At 36.9% G+C, this 18,898-nt stretch overlaps 1 protein-coding gene across 3 annotated transcripts in view; it reads left to right on the forward strand.

The window, feature by feature from the left end:
• RERE (arginine-glutamic acid dipeptide repeats) overlaps positions 1–18,898 on the forward strand; it is a 397,407-nt gene that overhangs the window by 149,704 nt on the left and 228,805 nt on the right. The window lies entirely within an intron of this gene.

Here is an 18,898-nt window from a genome sequence, read left to right on the forward strand (position 1 = left end):
GCTTCCACTGGTATAGGTGCCCTTCAGCTTTTTCCTGCCCTTGCTGTCACTGAGCTCAAGAGTCATAGTCCAAGAAGAGTAAATTTATTTGGTCTAACTTGAATTGCATATCTGTATTTAAAAAAGACAGAAATTTAGACTTATTGCTAGCCCCAAACCTGCACATGGTGGGGATGAGGTAATTCCCCACAATGAAATTGGGGAGCAGTTTGGTAGGGCAAATAGATGTGGGATGGCCATAAAATTGCATATGTTCGTTGTATTCATTTTATTAGGAGACTCTACTCATTGACTCCACCAGAGTCAATGAGAACTTGTTATCACACACTGAATATTTAGAAACACCTTATTTTGCTATGTGTGTGATAGGTAGATAGAGGAATGATGTCAGTGGAATGTACAACTGATGCTGGTTCATGTACAACTTTACCTAGGCAAGAGGAGTGTGAATGTGGCATGTATATATTGTCTTAAAGCACAAATGTCTACATAAGAAACAGTGAACCACAGTGTATTCCAAAAAGAGTAGAGGTGTTCTTTATGTGGCCATTTAAAAATCACCCTTGATAATGGCCAAAAGAACATGTTAAATGGTGATTCTTTGAAGGTGTTTTTATGAATTAATAATCACAATCAGGAATGTAACTTTCTGGTAATCTACCATCTCAATTTCATGGATCTGACTCTTTTACCTCTTGGTTTTTCACCTCCCTGCAGGCATCCCCTGACTCCTAGTGTTTGATCCTTCTAGGATTTATCAGTCCATGGATCCTACCACCTTTCACAGTCCCTTACCTGCTTTTATCCTCCTCCCTGATCTAGATACCTTCATTTTCATTTCTGTTGTATGTCTTTTCCCCTGTTGGTTGGTTGCTGCAGGACAGGGCTCTTTTTCCTTTCAGTTCGGATGTATACCAGGTGCCTAGAAAAGTGTCTAGCACATTATAGGCACTTAATTCATTCCCCAAATATTTATTAGCATAAGCAGGGTTCGCGACTAGAGTGCTTAGCTCTTTGTGTTTTAGGTGCCTCTAGTGGAAAGCATTGTCTCAGCTATGCTTCCTTCAGGAGTTGGGAGGTAAATACAGACCTTTGATGGAAGGACCGTTTGGGAGAGTCCTCAGGACTGATACTTATATGCAGAAATGACTACCCAGAAAATTTACTTTGGTTTTAAAAAAACTGGTATTATTTGTTAAAGTTAGAAATCAAAGGACACTGCTCTACATCTTAAAAGTTCAGTTTGTAAATCTTATCCCATTTATAAGTTAAATAAATGTTAATGGTCAGTTTTAAGGGATTTTGAATTATGGATTGGTCTTGCTTATAAACTAGTTAATATCTTCAGCATTAAAGCTTGCCTTTATAGTTTATTATTTTGTTTTTATTTTTAATAAGTCTGTTAACACAAACTTTCCCAAGTACTTAACTCTTCTTATAAAATTAGACCTATAAATGAAGCAAGCCTAAAAAACTCTCTTAGATATTTCTGTGCTTAGGTTTCAATCTTGACCACAAATCTAAATCAGTTACACATACAGAGAGAGGACAGCATAATCCAGCTTACTATTGCTTTTGGGATTACCTGAGGCAAGGAACAACCTATTCCTTTTGTACCTACCTCAAGAGCTGTGATGGCATTAAATAAATATATACTCAAGTTTAGAAAGGCCAGGCATATATTAAAGTCATTGTTCAAAGTATGACTGTTTTCAATTGGAATTACAAGACAATTGTTCTCACAGGCCAAATTCTTTCAACTATAAAAAGAATAAAAGTATCAAATGTATCCTGATTTCTTTTAGCCCCAAAATATTAATATGATACTTTCGATTCTGTTAAATCTTTCTATACTTTTCGAAATCTTCAAAGGGATGAAAGATGCATATCAAGTTAAGGAAGCTAATTACTACCCAAGTTAATTAAGGTTATTTAATTTTTAATCCTCCTAGGTTTAAAAGGTACTGTGGTTACTAAGTCTACTATGGTTACTAAGTCTCCATTGTCAAAACTCCCAAAGGAGATGGCCTGTGGCCTCACATTGTCTAATTCTTTGAATCTTGACAAAAGTCTATAACTCACTTATGATTGATTGTCTGAATTTTAAATTTATTTTTTTAACATTCATTTCATGTTTGGCTGTAAAGACTAATGAACATGATGGGATCCTAAGATAATGTTTTTCCTCTCCAAAGATAAGATTTTTGAACCTGTTGGGATAGATTGCGTTTTTTTCATTTTTAGGATATAATGTTTGTGGATATTTAAAATGATATTCAGTGGAATGCTTGCTAGTTCACACAGTCTTGTTTGACGAGAGATGATGTTTCATGAAGTTCTTCCAGGAGAGATCATCTGTTAATAGATAAAAGATGGCAAATGGATTTCATCTTCTATTCCAGGTGATTGGCTAGGCCCCTTTGAAGGCCTGGGATTTTGAGCCAGAGCGTAGGTTCATTTGGAAGTGGTGGTTTGATTAATGACAGTGGATTTTTTTGGGTGCAGGTATGGGAATGTTGGCCATTGATGATCTAGATTCATAAAATGAGCTGAATTTTCAGCCCAAATGAAGTATATAATAAGGAACTTGGAGATGTGATGTTAGAAACACTTTATTATCCTTGTGAAGGCATTAGCTAAAAGGTGTATTTTGCAAGCTATAGGCCAGTATGTTTGATACTAACATCTAGAAAAATTCTTGAGCAGTTTATAAACAGATGGTTTCTGAGCATGTGTCATTATCAATTAAAACCTCTTTTACATCGTAGTCTTCTGTGGTATAAGATTTACATTATCAGTTGAGCTGCTTTACTTATTATTTAGTGAGCATCTTTAGAGCAGTGGTCAACAGACTTTTCTATCAAGGGCTGGATAGTTAATCTGGTGTAGCTACTCAACTCTGCCTTTGTAGCATGACAACAGTGATAGATAATAATATATAAATGAGTAGGTGTGGTTATGATTCAGTAAAACTTCATTTATGGACACTGAAATTTGAATTTCATACAATTTCTATGTCAAGAAATATAATTATTCTTTGTATTTTTTTTCCAAGCATGAAAAAAATGCACAAACTATTCTTCTCTTGTGGACCATACAAAAATAGACAGCAGGTCAGATTGGACCTGCAGGCCACAGTTTGCCCATGGTTTTCTGGCCTTAACCTCTAGTTCAGCCTGTTCTTATAATCCGTAAAGTTCTTTCATCACCTAGTATTTTATGCAGCATTAAAAAATATAATTGGTTTGATCTGTCCAATTAAATTTTGTATGTTTGTATTTAGAGACAGGGTCTTGCTCTGTCACCCATGTTGGAATGTAGTGGCGCTATCATAGCTCACTATAACCTTGAACTACTAGGCTCAGGCAAAGCAACTCTCCTGAGTAGCTAGGACTACAGGCGTGTGCCACCATGTCTGGCTATTTAAAAAAATTTTTTGTAGATACAGAGTCTCACTATGTTGCCCATGCTGGTCTTGAACTCATGGCCTCAGGTGAGTCTTCTGCCTCAGTCTCCCAAAGTGCTAGAATTACAGATGTGAGCCACCACATCTAGCCCCATTAAATTTAAAAAAATTAATAATTTTAACATGTTTGTGTTGTTGAAACCATTTAGGTATTAAATTTTAACTTTTTCTGTTTGTTATGAAGCTCTACCCGACACAGAATAATGCCTTATAAATAAGGTAATTGTTGGGATTTCTCCCCCTGGTTAATTCAGTATAAATTCTTCTGAAGAAGCTTACCAGTGAAGATATCCTTGTGAAGCAATTGCTACCCCAAATGATGCCACTTTGAAAGCTTACGTGTTTATTTCAATTTTATTTTAGAAAGATTATACACATTCTCTACATACAATCTGAACAGAAACTCTCTGAGGAAAGACAGTGAATTACTTGGCCATTATAAACTGTTACAGATCAGGAATGTTATCAGAGATGTTATCACCTCACAGTTGTATGACGTAGGTTGGCTGTAAAAGCAAGCCTTCCAGAGCCCAGCTCTGTTCAGCACAGAACCCAAAAGTACTTGATTAATACAGTAGTGTGGGGAGAGACAACAGAGGGGTAGAGGGTTCTTTTGTTTGAGTTTTCAGGCTGGATACTAAAATCAGTCTGGTGGACTGTGACGAATAGAGTTCCAATCATAGTGCAACAAGATTTATATTTACCTAGAGTATAATTGGACTGAGATTTCCTGCAGTTGTGTTAAAATCCTCTGCCCTTTTGCTTGGTGAGCAAGCGTTTGAACTCTAAGCTCTGGAGGTTTAGCTTTAGCTGGCTCAATTAATTGTTAAATGTTCCCTTTATTCTAATTATACATTGATGCCTTGCTTTGTAGTAGCTGTAGAAATTGCTGAAAGAGTTGTTTAATCTGTTACACTCTATCAGTTTTGTAAAAAGCTCTTTTTAAAAGGAAACAATTTTGATTTGAAGTGGCATGGTGGTATTTGAGTTGGATAACATAATTTAAATTGAAATGCAGGAATTTGGCTCTGCTCTTGACAGAGATTGGCTTGTATTTGACATTGACCCATGTGTTTGTCATCTTTCCAGATACTGCCTTCTATTTATTCTGACAGCTCCACCAGCTGAGAAAACCAGACTTTCCAAAATTAAAAATATTGTCTGTGAATTTAAAGATGGAGCAGTGTATTATGTTTGTTGAATTAGTCTAAAATGTATGTGGAGAAGAGTGGTTTGTTTTTCTTTTAAAAACATTTAAATACTGCAGAGAAGATGCTTGTGTGCATGAGTTTTGCTTTGGAGATATCTGAATACCCTAAATACTAGAAAAAGTAAAGATACATGCTTCTCTATTTCTACTCCTTCCTTTGTGTTAGTATAAATTTTATAATACGTGTTTTAAGTACCATAAGTATATGGGAGGGAGGTAAGTTAGTTTCTTGGTTCTTTTAAATGAATGCTTCAATGCCTAGAAATAGATAAACTTGTTTTTTTTTTCTTTCCTTTTTTTTTTTTTTTTGAGACAGGGTCTCAACTCTGTCTCCTGGGCTAGAGTGTAATGGAGTCATGATAGCTCACTGCAACCTCAAACTCCTGGACTCAAGTGATCCTCCTGCCTCAGCCTCCCCAGCAGCTGGGAGTATAGGAATGTGCCACCATGCCTGGCTAACTTTTTCATTTTTTGTAGAGGTGGGGGTCTCACTGTTGCCTCGGGCTGGTCTTGAACTCCTGCCCTTAGAGTGATGCTCCCGCCTCAGCCTCCCAAAGTGCTAGGATTACAAGTGTGAGCCACAGCACCCAGCCAGAAATAGATAAACTTCTAAAGTCACTTCTTCAAGTCTATTGAATTCATACATAATGATTGTCATTAAATAACCGGTAGCTTTAAATCTTTTTCATTATCTCATCATTAAAAATATGCTCAAGCTAATTAGGCAGCATAGTATATGTTATATATGAAAGATATTCCACAGTTGTTCACTCATTTAACCCTTAAATTTGTTTTCTCACTCATATCTCTAAATTTCCTCATTGAGTTGCCTTTGCAAGGAATTCCCTTTCAGTAAAGTCCAGTGTGACAGTGTAATGTGTAAAATGTGTAAACTGAACTGTAAAAGGCAAAGATATAGTTGTTTTATATTTCCCTTTGAAGGCTGCAGGCATTGTTCTGGCTTTCTTTGTGTGCTGGGCAGATGTTGGTACTTGACAGATGGAGTGTTAGTGTCTCACCGTAGACCGATCAATAGAAATTGAGATAGTTAAAGAAAAAATGGGATGGGTTTGATTATGGATATGTGAAAGGGAAAAATGGAGTGAGTTTATAATGCAGATTTTTAATATGATTTCAATATGTTGCTTTTTATTCTCAGTTTTTACATTAGCATTTTACTTTGTGCTCTATTAGTAAAACTATGTATAACTGTTGGCCCTAAGGCAGGCTATTGTTATTATTAGATGGTATGTATTTAGTTTTCAGACTTTACTTGTTCTGAGCATCTGGTATTATACTGATATTATAAAACATATATACTGTACAATTACCAAATTGATTGTGGAAATGTTAAAAGACTGTGTATAATTACAATTTTTCCTCTTTAGTAGAGAGGAAGGAAATGTCACAAGAAGGTCTCACCTGGTATGTTGTATTTTTACACTGTCAGGAACAGTTTAGCTGAAAAGCAGTGGTTTAGTTACCACTATTTAGTAGTGCAGAAATACACCTAAGGTTTTGAAGTTTGCATTTGAGAATTACTCTAGCAAGACTCAGACTTGAGGAGATTATGCATCTTCCTTATAAGGAGTTTTTTATCTCACTTTCCGGTTTGTTCTCTCTGCTGGCTGGAAGACATTTTGAGAGAGAGAAAAACTCTGGGCTATCTTTTAGGCTCATAAACTAGAATGATTTTGAAGTCTGCAGCAACTATGCAAAAAATAGATACCTGGTATCATGGAGTAGAGTCTTTTTAAAAATTGCGGGTTGGCATTCAAGCCAGGATTGGCGGAGTCTGATTGTTTGTAGAGACCATCAATTTTGTCATATGTTTTACTTCTGTTATTTCCCACTTGTTAGGATTCTAAGTGCTGTGGATCTGATACATGAACGTATAGATTTCCAACATCCCTTTCAGTGTTGTTTCTGTAACCCAACTTTTGTAATGATTAGAGGTGGTCCGTTTTTATATTCTCTCTCCTGAATTCATTTCCTGCTTTTTCTTTTTCCCTTTGGGTACATTTATAATATTTGGCTATAGGCTTTTCTTTTTATTTTTCCCCTATAAATTCCCTCCTGCATTTTTCCTTTTTGATGAACAGGTAATACGTTTTCAAGGAAGAAAATTGAAAAATTTAGGTAATCGAAAGTTCAAAATTAAAACCACTAAGCCACTGTTAATATTTGTTGTATAGTCAGCTTGATAAACAAATATGGAGTTACGCTATTCACAGTTTTGTGTTGTGCATCTTATCATGTGCTTAATTTATTGCCATGCCAGTAATTATAAATCTGAACCATCTGGTAATGCTATTCATGCCGGGGTTCATAACCTAGGGTATATGGCCAACCAAGGAGACTGAATAAAATTCAAGCAACTTTGAACCTGGGTGGGGAAAAAATTGAATCTTTACTTTCACCAATTCATTAACTTTCAGATGATATTTAGCATTCACTTCACTTATGAAGGTAGATGATAAGCCACGGTAGTATTGGCAGTACCTGTGACACCAATGTAAATTACAGATTTTCTCCTGTCAGATTATGTAGGGAAAAACATCTCAAGATAATGCTTATGGTTTTCACTATTTGAAATTACGAAGGTTTTTAAGGGAATGACCTTTAGTAAATCTTGTTACTTAATAAATAAGTAAAGAAGTACATCTATCATTATATTGCAAATGTGTTTTTTCATAAGTGTTTCAATATATGTTGTTTTTGTACATTTAAAAACTTTTTTTTTTTTTTTTGAGATTTGGGTATGTAGAACGCTGAAGTCATCCATGGCACAAGAAAGCATTAGGTGCTCAAACGTTAATGGATATGTATCACAAATGAACTCGCTCTATATTGATGGACTTTAGGTTCTTTCCAGATATTCTCCATTACGAACAACAGTGATGAACATTTATATATTTATATCAGCTCACTTTCCTAAGGAGAAGAATGGCTGAGTTAGAAGGGGTATCTGGACACTTGAAGATTGTTCATGTATTATAATTCTTTCTCACTAGCCCTGGTGTATCATGGGACTTTGGCCTCTGCACGTGACTGAATTTGTGGTTTTGAAATTGGGGAAGTGTTGTCTACGTAGAGCAGGAGACTTTGCATCATCTTTTCGATGGTAAATCTTCACCTCTGTGATTAGATTAGACACATTTGTGTGCTTTGTTTTTGGTTCATAGGTTAATGGCAGGGGAAGGAGATAGAGCCGTGACAATAGAGAAGGTATCTTCTTTTCTACTATGAAGTAAAATATGGATGGATTATAGTCTGAGAATTTAGGATACTATGAATTTTGGTTGGCTTACATTTTTATTATATAAATGATGTAACATTTTATCATTTAATAAATGATATGAATTCTAGAAAATTCATCAGTAGTCCCCATATTTTTGTGGAAGAAGCAGCCACATATTCCCTCTCAAGTCCTGAAGTCAAACCCTTACAAGCTGGGTGTGGTGGTGCACATCTGTAGTCCCAGCTCTTCAGAAGCTGAGGCAGAAGAATTGCTTGAGCCCTGGAATTTAAGGCGGTAGTGTAGTGCTGGTATATACCACCTGCCTGACCCCTATACAAAATGCCAGCCAGTTTGCAGGAGTAGTGACCATCCCTTTCTTGCTTGTGAAACCTTAGAGTGAATCATGCTAGGAACTTGACTTAGGTGTTAAGTCTCTTCAGTGAGGAAGTTGTGGAATATGTTTTATCTGATTACTATCTGCCTCTAAGAGTTGATTCTGAATCCTAGTAGAAGCTTATAGTTTATGCCATCTAATCAAGCTATTTTGGTCATTCTAAATGAAGAGCTATATGTTCTATTTTTAAATGCACTTGCCAAGGTCATCTGTTCCTAGCTTTTCTATTTAAAAAAATCAGAATATTTTCCCCACATCAGTGTTCTGATTGCCACCCTATTCATGAATGAAATTTAAATATTTTACCCCATTTGAAAATAACTTAAAGATATTTGAGTACAGTGGCCCAAAATACTGAATTGTGAATCAGGAGAAGTGGATTCTCTGCCTGGTTCTTTAGCTGCAGTCAAAGCTTCTATTATTCAATTGTGTGTGGCCATTTTCCTTGTCATCTCAGGCTCCATTTCATGCCCCATCTACTGCCCATATGTTTGCCTTCAGGCTACCAGGAAGGGTAAAGAGAGCAAGGTTTTCCCTTTTCAGGATTCAGTTTCCAGAAGTTGAAATATTATAGGTCTGCTTTTATTCTGTGGCCAGAATTTAGCCACATGATGGATCCAGCTATAAGGGAGGCTAGGAAATGTGGTCTTCATTCTGAGGGGCCATGTGCCCAGAAGCACCAGCTATTCTGTTATTAAGGAAGAAGGGGACAATGCATGTTAGGGTTAGTCAGCAGTCTCTGTTACAGAGACTAAGAAACAGGTACTGTTAAAATTGTCAAAGACATATAGTTATTTGTTTCCATGTCTAGCTCTTATATTAGATTGTGAACTTGTCAAGGGAAGAACAATATTTTTCTTCACCTCAGTATCGTGAGCTCTTACCTGGCACATTGGCAATGCCCAGTAAGTTTGTGTGTGAATATTTTATAAGTTTGTCATTCTGTTCCTTGTAGAATATTTTTATACTCATTTTTTAATGTAATTTTGACAAGACTTGCCTATTACCAGGCTGTTACTGCTTTGCTTAAAGTGGAGAAATTAGCTGGGCACGGTAGCTTGTGCCTGTAATCCTAGCACTGTGGGAGGCCCAGGGAGAGGATCGCTTGAGGTCAGGAGTTTGAGAACAGCCTAAGCAAGAGCGAGACCCGTCTCTACTAAAAATAGAAGAATTAGCTGGGCATTGTGCCCTGTGCCTGTAGTCCCAGCTACCGGGGCGGCTGAGGCAGGAGGATTGCTTCAGCCCAGGAGTTTGAGGTTGCAGTGAGCTATGATGACACCACCGCACTCTACCCAGGGCAACAGAGTGGGACCCTGTTAAAATAAAAATAAAAATAAAAAAATAAGAAAATAAAGTGTAGAAATTGTCTGGCACGGTGGCTCACATCTGTAATCCTAAGGCTTTGGGGAGCCAGGGTGTGAAGATTGATTAAAGCCAGGAGTTGGAGACCAGCCTGAGTAACGTAGTGTGACCCCATCTCTACAAAAAGTAAAAAAATTAGCCAGGCATAGTGGCATGCACCTGTAGTCCCAGCTATTCAGGAGGCTGAGGCAGGAGGATCGCTTGAGCTGAGGAGTTTGAGGTTACAATGAGTTATGATGATGCCACTGCACTGTAGTCCAGGCAACAGAGCAAGACCCTGTCTCAAAAAACAAAAAAACAAAACTCGTGCAGGCACACACACACCTGGAGAAATCTTAATTCCAACCCTCCCCTCAAAGTTCTAATACATTTTATCTTAGCAGATGTTCAAAACATGATTTTTGCAAGGTACAAATTACAAAAGAGCATGCTAAACCAATACTCTCATTAAGTGTTACATTAGCCCAGAGCAGCTGCACTCATTTGTTGAAGTGTGTTGAGTACAGTTTCATATAGAAAGCATCCAGAGTCTCTTATGGCTCAAACAATAAAAATCTCTCGTCTCATTTTGGGAATCAAGAAGCATTTACATACTTGAAATACTACTACCTTGCTCAAATCTGCGTTAATTTTGATTATAAAAGTGACAGGTGGATACTAGATTACTAGACAAGATCCTCCACCCCCAAAGAATTCTTTTTAGCCTCAGAATATTACTACGTGTAGAATCTTAAAGAGACAGTGATTAAAAATCATATCAATGTTTATTATCTCAATATTTATTGTCGTATTACATTGACTACGTGTTTTAAATTATTCTTAAAATATCTTTAGTCTTTGACTTCAATTTTAAAATACCTGCCCAAACAACAGTAATGAATGACAACAACAAAAGCCCAAATGTAAACAACGATTTAAGGGAGAAGAAGCAGGAGGTGTGGTTAGAATTAGATTGTCAGGGAGCAGGTTTTACTTGCTCTTAAAGTTTGTATAAATTAAAGCAAAGATTAAGTTTGAAGCCCACTGAAACTGTTATAGACTTTGAGCAAGCTAGTAGAATTTAGCAGTATTTAGTAGTATTTGTAGTATTTTATCAATCAGCCAATAAGTAAGAGCACAATCTTCTAACTTTGGAAGGTGTTTTGTGGAGATATGGTAGGGCAAGATAAACAAAAAGAAACAGGATTTTAGCTCTCAATCCCCCATTTTGTGGGGGAGAAGTTACACTGATTCAAGTAAAGTTGTATACTACTAATAGCGAGTTGGCAAATAACTGAATAGGATGGACTGTAAGTTGGTGACATTTGGGACCTGGAGGTTGGACATGATTGTGATAGGACCAGGTAGAGGAAGAGTGTCTCTCATAGTAGCAGCAGCACAAGGAAGAGCATGGATGGGGCTTGACTGAAATGTGCTTCATAGGATCAAAGCCAGCTGAGCAGGTGTAGAGTATCCAGCTGGAAAAGGGATTGAAAAGGGTATGTGTGCTTTTCTTTTACTTGTCTTATTTTTATGTGAACTGTAATCTGTCATTCTGTGACCCTGCTGTTTGTAGTTTTGGAGCAGCAAATTCTGGGTGCTTGCCTTATTATTTGGGTGCTGATTTGATAGGTTTCTTTTAAGGTTCATCTTTGCTTGCCTTTTTTTCCTTTGCACACCTCTTATACAGCTGTGTGGATACTTAGGTAAAAGACTAATCATTCAAGAAGAAAAATCACTCATGGGACTATTGTACTGTCTGGTAAATAAAACTCAGAAGTAAATTTCTGTTAAACAGAATATCCATCTCAGAAGCAGTCCAGTTCAGTATATCTTAATATGTGCCATGTGCCTTGTTTGTAAATCCACATCATATATTTAGTCTACTTTTAATAAATTTCAGTTAATGTTGACATTGTGACTGATTTGAAATATTATAAGAAAATCATCCAATAGTAAGTAAAAAATATATGTATAAGACAGAATAATCTTCAGTTTTGCTAGCTTAAAAAAGTCCATAATGGCCAGGCATGGTGATTCATGCCTGTAATCCCAGCACTTTGGGAAGCTGAGGTGGGAGGACCACTTTAGGCCAGAAATTCAAAACTACATTGGGTAACATTGTGAGATCCTGCCTCTATAAAAAATAATAAAAAACTTAGCCAGTCATGATGGCCTAGGCCTATAGTCCCAGCTACTCAGGAGGCTGAGGCAGGAGGATTGCTTGAGGTTGGGAGTACAGGATTACAGTGAACCATGATAGTGCCACTGCACTCCAGCCTGAGCAATGGAGCGAGAGCCTGTCTCTTAAAAAAAAAAAAAAGTCCATAATAATAGAGCATCTTTCAGTCCAGATTGACAATTTAACTTTTAATTTTTTTATACTTTGGTTATATTTAAGTTCTAACCCTTTCTGGAAAGTTGGAGGTAGATATTTGAATAGGAAGGAATATATACATTATAAAGAAGGCCTCCAAGATTGGGAAGATGCCTATAAAGTACAGAGAAGTAATTGGTGTGGGAAATTTTGTAGCTTGATGCTTGGTCTGTGAAGCAGTTGCTTTTACAGAATTGAGAACTGCAGAGTACAATTAACTGCCATTAATTCCGTTGAATAGAAATATGTTCCATTTACTGTACAATCAGGAGCCAGGCTTGAATGAGTTTAAATAGATGAAATCTAAATTATACTGACAGTCCATTAAACAGTAGCAGAAAACCTGTAAAGAAAATGGAGTCACTGTGGTACCAGTTTATAATAAAATCATTTGCCAAGTAAGAATTATAACCCAGGCATTATGAATTCTCCTGTGTATTTCCAGTGAGCACTGCAAATTGGTTGCATCATTTATTGTAAAGCCCAGGCTCCTAGTGCGTTGTTTTCTGAAAAGGGGAGCAAGCAGTGTTGCTTGAAATCTGCTCTGCAGGATGTGACACCAGAAGATCAGACAAGCAATTTGTTTGTTGTCAGCCATACAGGGAGAGAAGAATTTTTAGCCAACCTACCTGTCACTGATGATTTTTTTCTATAAATATGGGCATAGTGTTCCTAGAAGTGTTTGGACTCTTTCTGCATTGGTTTCCTAAATGGTAACCAGATCTTTGAGTTCAGGATCTGTCAGCATTTCCATTAGTAATCATCCTCTACTTAATAGGGATTTTATAGCAGACTTTTTTTTGGAGGGAGAGATAGGAGTCATTGAATTGAGCGTATGTATGGTTGTTACCTGCATTTTTAAGCTTTGGGAAGTGAGGTACAGTGGTGGAGCATCAAGGGGCAGAAAGAGTGAGCAAGGGTCTTGAAATTCTCTTCCTCCATGTCTCTAATGCTATAAACACTTTTCTTCAGTAGGTAGATGGCTGTCACTCAGATAACCTTTGTTCTCTTATGGCACATAAGATACACATAAACAGAAGTTATAAACGATGAGAGCGCCCATTATTTAACTGGAGTTTGGATGTTAAACTGTCTAGAATCATTTTCATAATAGTGATTCAATACAGGTTATAAGGGGGGCTTTTAAAGGAACATGTTTAGAATAAAATATGGAGATGAGAGTACTTAAAATGTTCTTTACTTGGGTAATGCAAGTATCAAACCATGGCTAATATTTAGCATATCAATATAGCTAATAAGATTTCTGCTGCTGGCAGGGTGGTCTTGCTTCTTCTTGTTTTACAGAGTTCTCAAGTCCCTGTAGCATATGATTGATTTGGGAAGAGCGGAGAGTGGTCGTGCTGCAGCACTTACTCTGAAACATCAGCATCGCCTCTTAAAGTTAGAAAGATAATCGGTACTGGTCTTCATGTGGGAATTTAAACAAAATCCCCTTTTTAGTTTATTATGACCTGCTGCCTCTCCCTCAACTTGTTTTTTTTTTTTTCTCATAATTTAATTTTCCCTATTAGCAATGAGGATAAAGACAAATGTTTGCTAGAAGTATATTGTGTCTTGTATTCAGACAAAAGCCCCTGTAAGCTTTGTAGCACCACTTAGGGATCTATAGACATTTCAATACATAGAATTTAATTACTATGAAGCTTATAAAAGAAGGATTTATATTACCTGAGATATTTTTTCCACTGAGTTTAGAATCTTTAAGATGAGGCAGCCAATTTTGGTGATAAGTTTATAGAGTTAAAACACAGAATAAGCGTAAGGACTGGGAAAGTTTCCTTTACTGAGGTACTGTTTTCCCAATTTTTGTTCCCTTTTAAGTTCTTCACTATCACCAGACAATGTGAATATCCCCTCATAGGAAAAGAAATCTAGCAGAACACCACAAGTAGGCCACCTGGCAGTTGAGTTATTTAAAAAAAAAGTGTTAGGAAACAGCATTCATTTTGTTTATATTGATAGAGCATAGCAACTTTCTTGCTAGGATCTCATTAACTTCTTTTCTGTTTTTATTGCATCTTCATTTATTCATTTGTTCCTCATATAATTTTGGAATGTTTACTATGTAGAATTTTAGTACATTGTTTATTATTTATAGAGGTGAGGAATGGTGATATGTTTGACTGTTTTACAGATGGGGAAACTAGAGATGGGAGGGTTTTTTGGAGGCCATGTAGTATGTCTGTGCCCCTAGGTTGGAATTTGGGTATCAGAATTTCAGTGTCTTTTCTACCATGCACACACATGTACATATACACTATTTTTGTGTTTTGCAAATTGGGCAGACACCCATATTTAAATAGAGGAATACTGAGGACTTTTTATTCTGTAATATCTGACCAACCCACCGTTTTCTCTGATGTCGAGAGTGGAAGGATCCTGTGTAAGAGGAATGGAAAGCAGAAAAGCAAAGCAGTCCTGAGGGTCAATTTCCCATGTTCACCACTGTGCCACCCTGCTTGGTCTCTGAGAAGTCTCTTTGTGAGAAAGGCTTTGTTCATATGTGCTTTTTGCAAGAGGCGGTTTTCTGTTGGAAATTGTATTAGAGTGGCACTTCCATGCTTTGCAAAGGGATGAGAAGGTATTTCAAAGATTAATAGGTAGAAAAGGCATTGATGGAAAGGGAAATTCTTTACAAGACAGAGCAGTGGCTGAGTATTGCCTGCATATTGTGACCACAGCTTTAATGCTGGGGCTCACAGCACTGCTTGCTAAATTAGTGGGTGAAGTAAGTGTCCACTCTGCTCTGTAGGAGGCTGTCAGGAAAGATGCTGACAGGTTCTTTGTGTTTCATAATGACAAACTGCCTGATGCTTCAGGCTGTGATTTTTACCCTTGAGAGGAACCTGTTCTTGTTCTATTTACATAAACCTGCTGATTTGCTGAGGGTTGAAAAAGAAGAGAGGGCTTTCTTTGCCTTGAGAATCTGCCTTTGCGCGTTTTGGCTGACTTCCTTCCCCAGCTTAGCAAATGCTCTGTTGTTTACAGATGGCACAATAGATACTTGGATGCAAAGCTATGTTGAGGTTGTGAGAAACAGCCAGAAACACCCCTGTTTAGTATCATTGCCCAAATTATGGATTTTGTTGCTCTCTGTTCACAAGGATTTGAGGTCACTTAATTGTGTGATCCAGTCCCAGGCAGAGGGCAGGTGTCAGAGAGTAAGTCTCAACTTAGACCCTTGGTTTCATTTCTAGACATCCCTAGTAAAGAAAAAATTAGTTATCATGTGTTATTTGGAATAATTGAAATTGATGGTAATAGTCTCACTCATTTTTCTGGCCCATTGCAGGCATGCTGATTTTAAGATTAAAAAAAAAAATATATATATATATACACACACACATATATATATTTGCCCTGCAGTAACCGTTTGCTCAATCTGGTAAACATGTGTTTTCATATGGGTAATTTTGAAAATGTGCATTATGCATTTAATGGATCACGTCAGCTTAGCTCATTTCTTTCAGAACTGCTAGCTTTCTAATAAAAAAGAGCTCTTTTTATTTTTTTTTAAAAGGTGTTACAGTTCTTGGCCGGGCGCTGTGGCTCACGCCTGTAATCCTAGCACTCTGGGAGGCCGAGGTGGGTGGATCGCTCGAGGTCAGGAGTTCGAGACCAGCCTGAGCGAGACCCCGTCTCTACTAAAAAAATAGAAATAAATTATCTGGACAACTAAAAATATATATAGAAAAAATTAGCCGGGCATGGTGGCGCATGCCTGTAGTCCCAGCTACTCGGGAGGCTGAGGCAGTAGGATCGCTTAAGCCTAGGAGTTTGAGATTGCTGTGAGCTAGGCTGTCGCCATGGCACTCACTCTAGCCCGGGCAACAAAGTGAGACTCTGCCTCAAAAAAAAAAAAAAAAAGGTGTTACAGTTCTTGTATTGGCTGTGGGGGATTTTCATTGAGAGTCATTGATCCAGCTGACTAAAACCAATTTTATAACCAGCTCCAGACAATCTGTGCACTCATAAATTATATGAAAATCTTGCCAAATCATTTTGGCTTTAAAAGATTACTGGGCATATATTCCAACTGAGATTTTAACATTGCTCTTGACTTATATTCTTATCTTTTCCTTTCCAAGTAGACCATTTTATTTTTGTGCTAACTGTAAACATTTATATAAATTATTTTCTTAAATAGCTGCTTGATTAATGAAACAAGGGGGAAATACATCTTATATGAGTATTTGGCTTTAATTTAACTTTGTTCTGAATATTTTTTTTCTGAGATGAGAGTCTGAGTATGTTGCCCAGGCTGATCTTGAACTCTTGGGCTCAAGCAATCCTCCTGCTTCAGCCTCTCAAGTAGCTGAGATTACAGGTGTGTGCCCCCACACTCAGCTTTGAATATCATTTAAGAGTAATAAGAAGCAATATTTTTTCTGTGAGACTTGAACTCTTAAAAATTTTAAATTTCTTAGAATGTATTCTCTTTCTGTTGGGTCATCCTAATTTTTGTGGGAAGGTTATAAAGAAAAGTTTGACTCTACAATAATTTTTTATGCTTTTATTTTAAAAATGAATTAGATAAATCAGGGCAAAACAATATTTCCCCCCCCATTCCTATGGCAAGTTAAACATGGTATGAAAAATTTTTAGGTCGTATTACCCCTGATCTTAGCCATCCTGTGTTTTCTGACTATTTATGTAAAATAAACTCCAAGTTTTGTCACTTAATTTTGCAGTGAGCTTATCTGCCTTTTTCATATGAGTTTCAAAATACTGATAGAGATCACCTGATAGCTGTTTTGCTGATTACTAGCCTTGTGTATTGGACTGCCACATAGGAATTTATAGCTTTAGATCAGTTTGAGTTGCTATGGTAACTTTTTAAAACAGAAGTGGCTTTTAATCTAGTAATAAGTCATTAATAAGTAATTGTGGTAATTCCATATGTCAGGTTTGAGGATGTCTCTCATACTGGCTTATTCCTCATGGCAGCATTCTTCGGGCCATGTGTGAGACAGCCTCCAAAAAGACCACTACTGAGAAGTGTTTAAGCAAACAGATGTCAGTGGCTGCCCTTGACATACCAGAATGTTTCTTTCCTTCTTTCTCAAATAGAGCTACATCCTGGTGTATTTACAAGTAATCATTTTCCTGAATGTAATTATAGGTTACATAAGTTCTCTTTAGCTGTGTTACTTCTCAGAGTAAGAGGGTGTGCAATAAAAACAATTCAGTGCAACCTCTGTGGAAAACAGTATGGAGATTCCTCAAAGAAATAAAAGTAGACCTACCATTTGATCCAGCAATCCCACTACTGGGTATTTACCCAAAGGAAAAAAAGTCATTTTTATCAAAACAACACTTGCATGAGAATGTTCATTGCAGCACAATTCAGGTTGAGTAAGATGAGTAAATAATTGATATTTAGAAATTTGAAATACTGACAAGTGGGTACAGCATTTAATTTCTTAATTAAGAAATTAAGAACTTTGAGTTGTTACAAAATCATGTAAGTTGGAGCTACAGTTTTTATTTAGGGAATCAAGTTTCTTCTATTTTCACTTGAATACCAAGTTTAGGGGTATGAAAGAATTATCTACCATGGTGGGAAAAATTCTCTTGCTTGTCCCTTAAGATGGTTAGCATGTTAGATTGATATTGCCTAAATGTTGAAGCAGAATTGTTCAGTGTCTGGGACCCTGGAACACGAGAGAAAGCTCAGTCAATAGTTGGTTCCTCAGTTACTATTTTGCATGGATTCAGGGACTGAATCTCTGTTGAGTTTGCCTCTGAGTAGAGAAATAATTTGGGGAGTTCTGAAGGCCTAAATAGTTGGCATTTAGCTTTCTTCTTTTTCTGGAGTAACTTTTGGGTAGAGATCCTGATGTCCTGAAGAAAGTTTCTTGGAAGGATGTGGCCTTTAGTGAGGGCTTGCTTCATGATCTGCCTCTTGGTGGGTCTGCTAGTGCTCTTGGTAGATTAGACTGTCCACTGGAGGGATGAATCCAAATCACTGCTCCTGTGTTCTTTCTTGGCTGTTAACATGTATGACAATCGATGCAGTAGAGGAACTTGCCTATGTTGTCAAGCACCTAAGTTATCCTAAGACACACTCATTCTGAAGGGTAAAGAAAAGAGATAAAATGAATGGCATTTTAAATATGGCATTATGGTCACTCTCCCTAGAAGATTTGATTGACTGTGGATACCTTTATTTCTCAGTAAATAATACATAGATTTTCCTGTCCTAAACTTATGATGATCTTGGGTTGTAATGTGGAGGGGTTTTATCTTTCTCTTTAACCACTGCTTTCCTTAAAGTCATTGCTTTTTGAAAAAAATAATGTCTCAGTGTGCTATTTTATAAAGCAACCTTTTAGACTGGAGAGCATCAAAAATAATTACCCAACCACTGCCTTGTCAAATGTAATTTAAGAAAGCACTCTTCTTCCGTGAAGAAAATGTAATTTGGTTTACGTCATTCCATCTGATTGGTTGCCTTGGTTTTCTTTACAATTAGAAAATAAAATATGTTTAGGTTAAAATAGTAAGTTATCTACAAGAGATTAGATTAGTTTCTTTTTCTTGCTTTAGATGAAAAGATCATTGTAATAGCATGTTCAGTCAAGCTAGTCTTATTTGCGTATTTCATTTATTTCCTCACAAAATATTTATTAAAAATAAAGTAGCACTTGGCAAAGCCATTTCTCTTGGTGAAGACATGAGAACATCTATCTGAATAAGATATTCAGGATTTTGTGTGATCTTGAACATGTAATTTCTCTTATCTAAATTTCATCTGAATATTGATAATCCTGTGGGATCCTTCCCTCCTTCTTCAGGGACTTTGAAGAAAATAGTTTAGGCTGTATCAAGTCCTTTAAATTATTAGA

This window comes from Lemur catta, chromosome 3 (assembly GCF_020740605.2).
Source record: "Lemur catta isolate mLemCat1 chromosome 3, mLemCat1.pri, whole genome shotgun sequence".
Classification (NCBI taxonomy): domain Eukaryota; kingdom Metazoa; phylum Chordata; class Mammalia; order Primates; family Lemuridae; genus Lemur; species Lemur catta.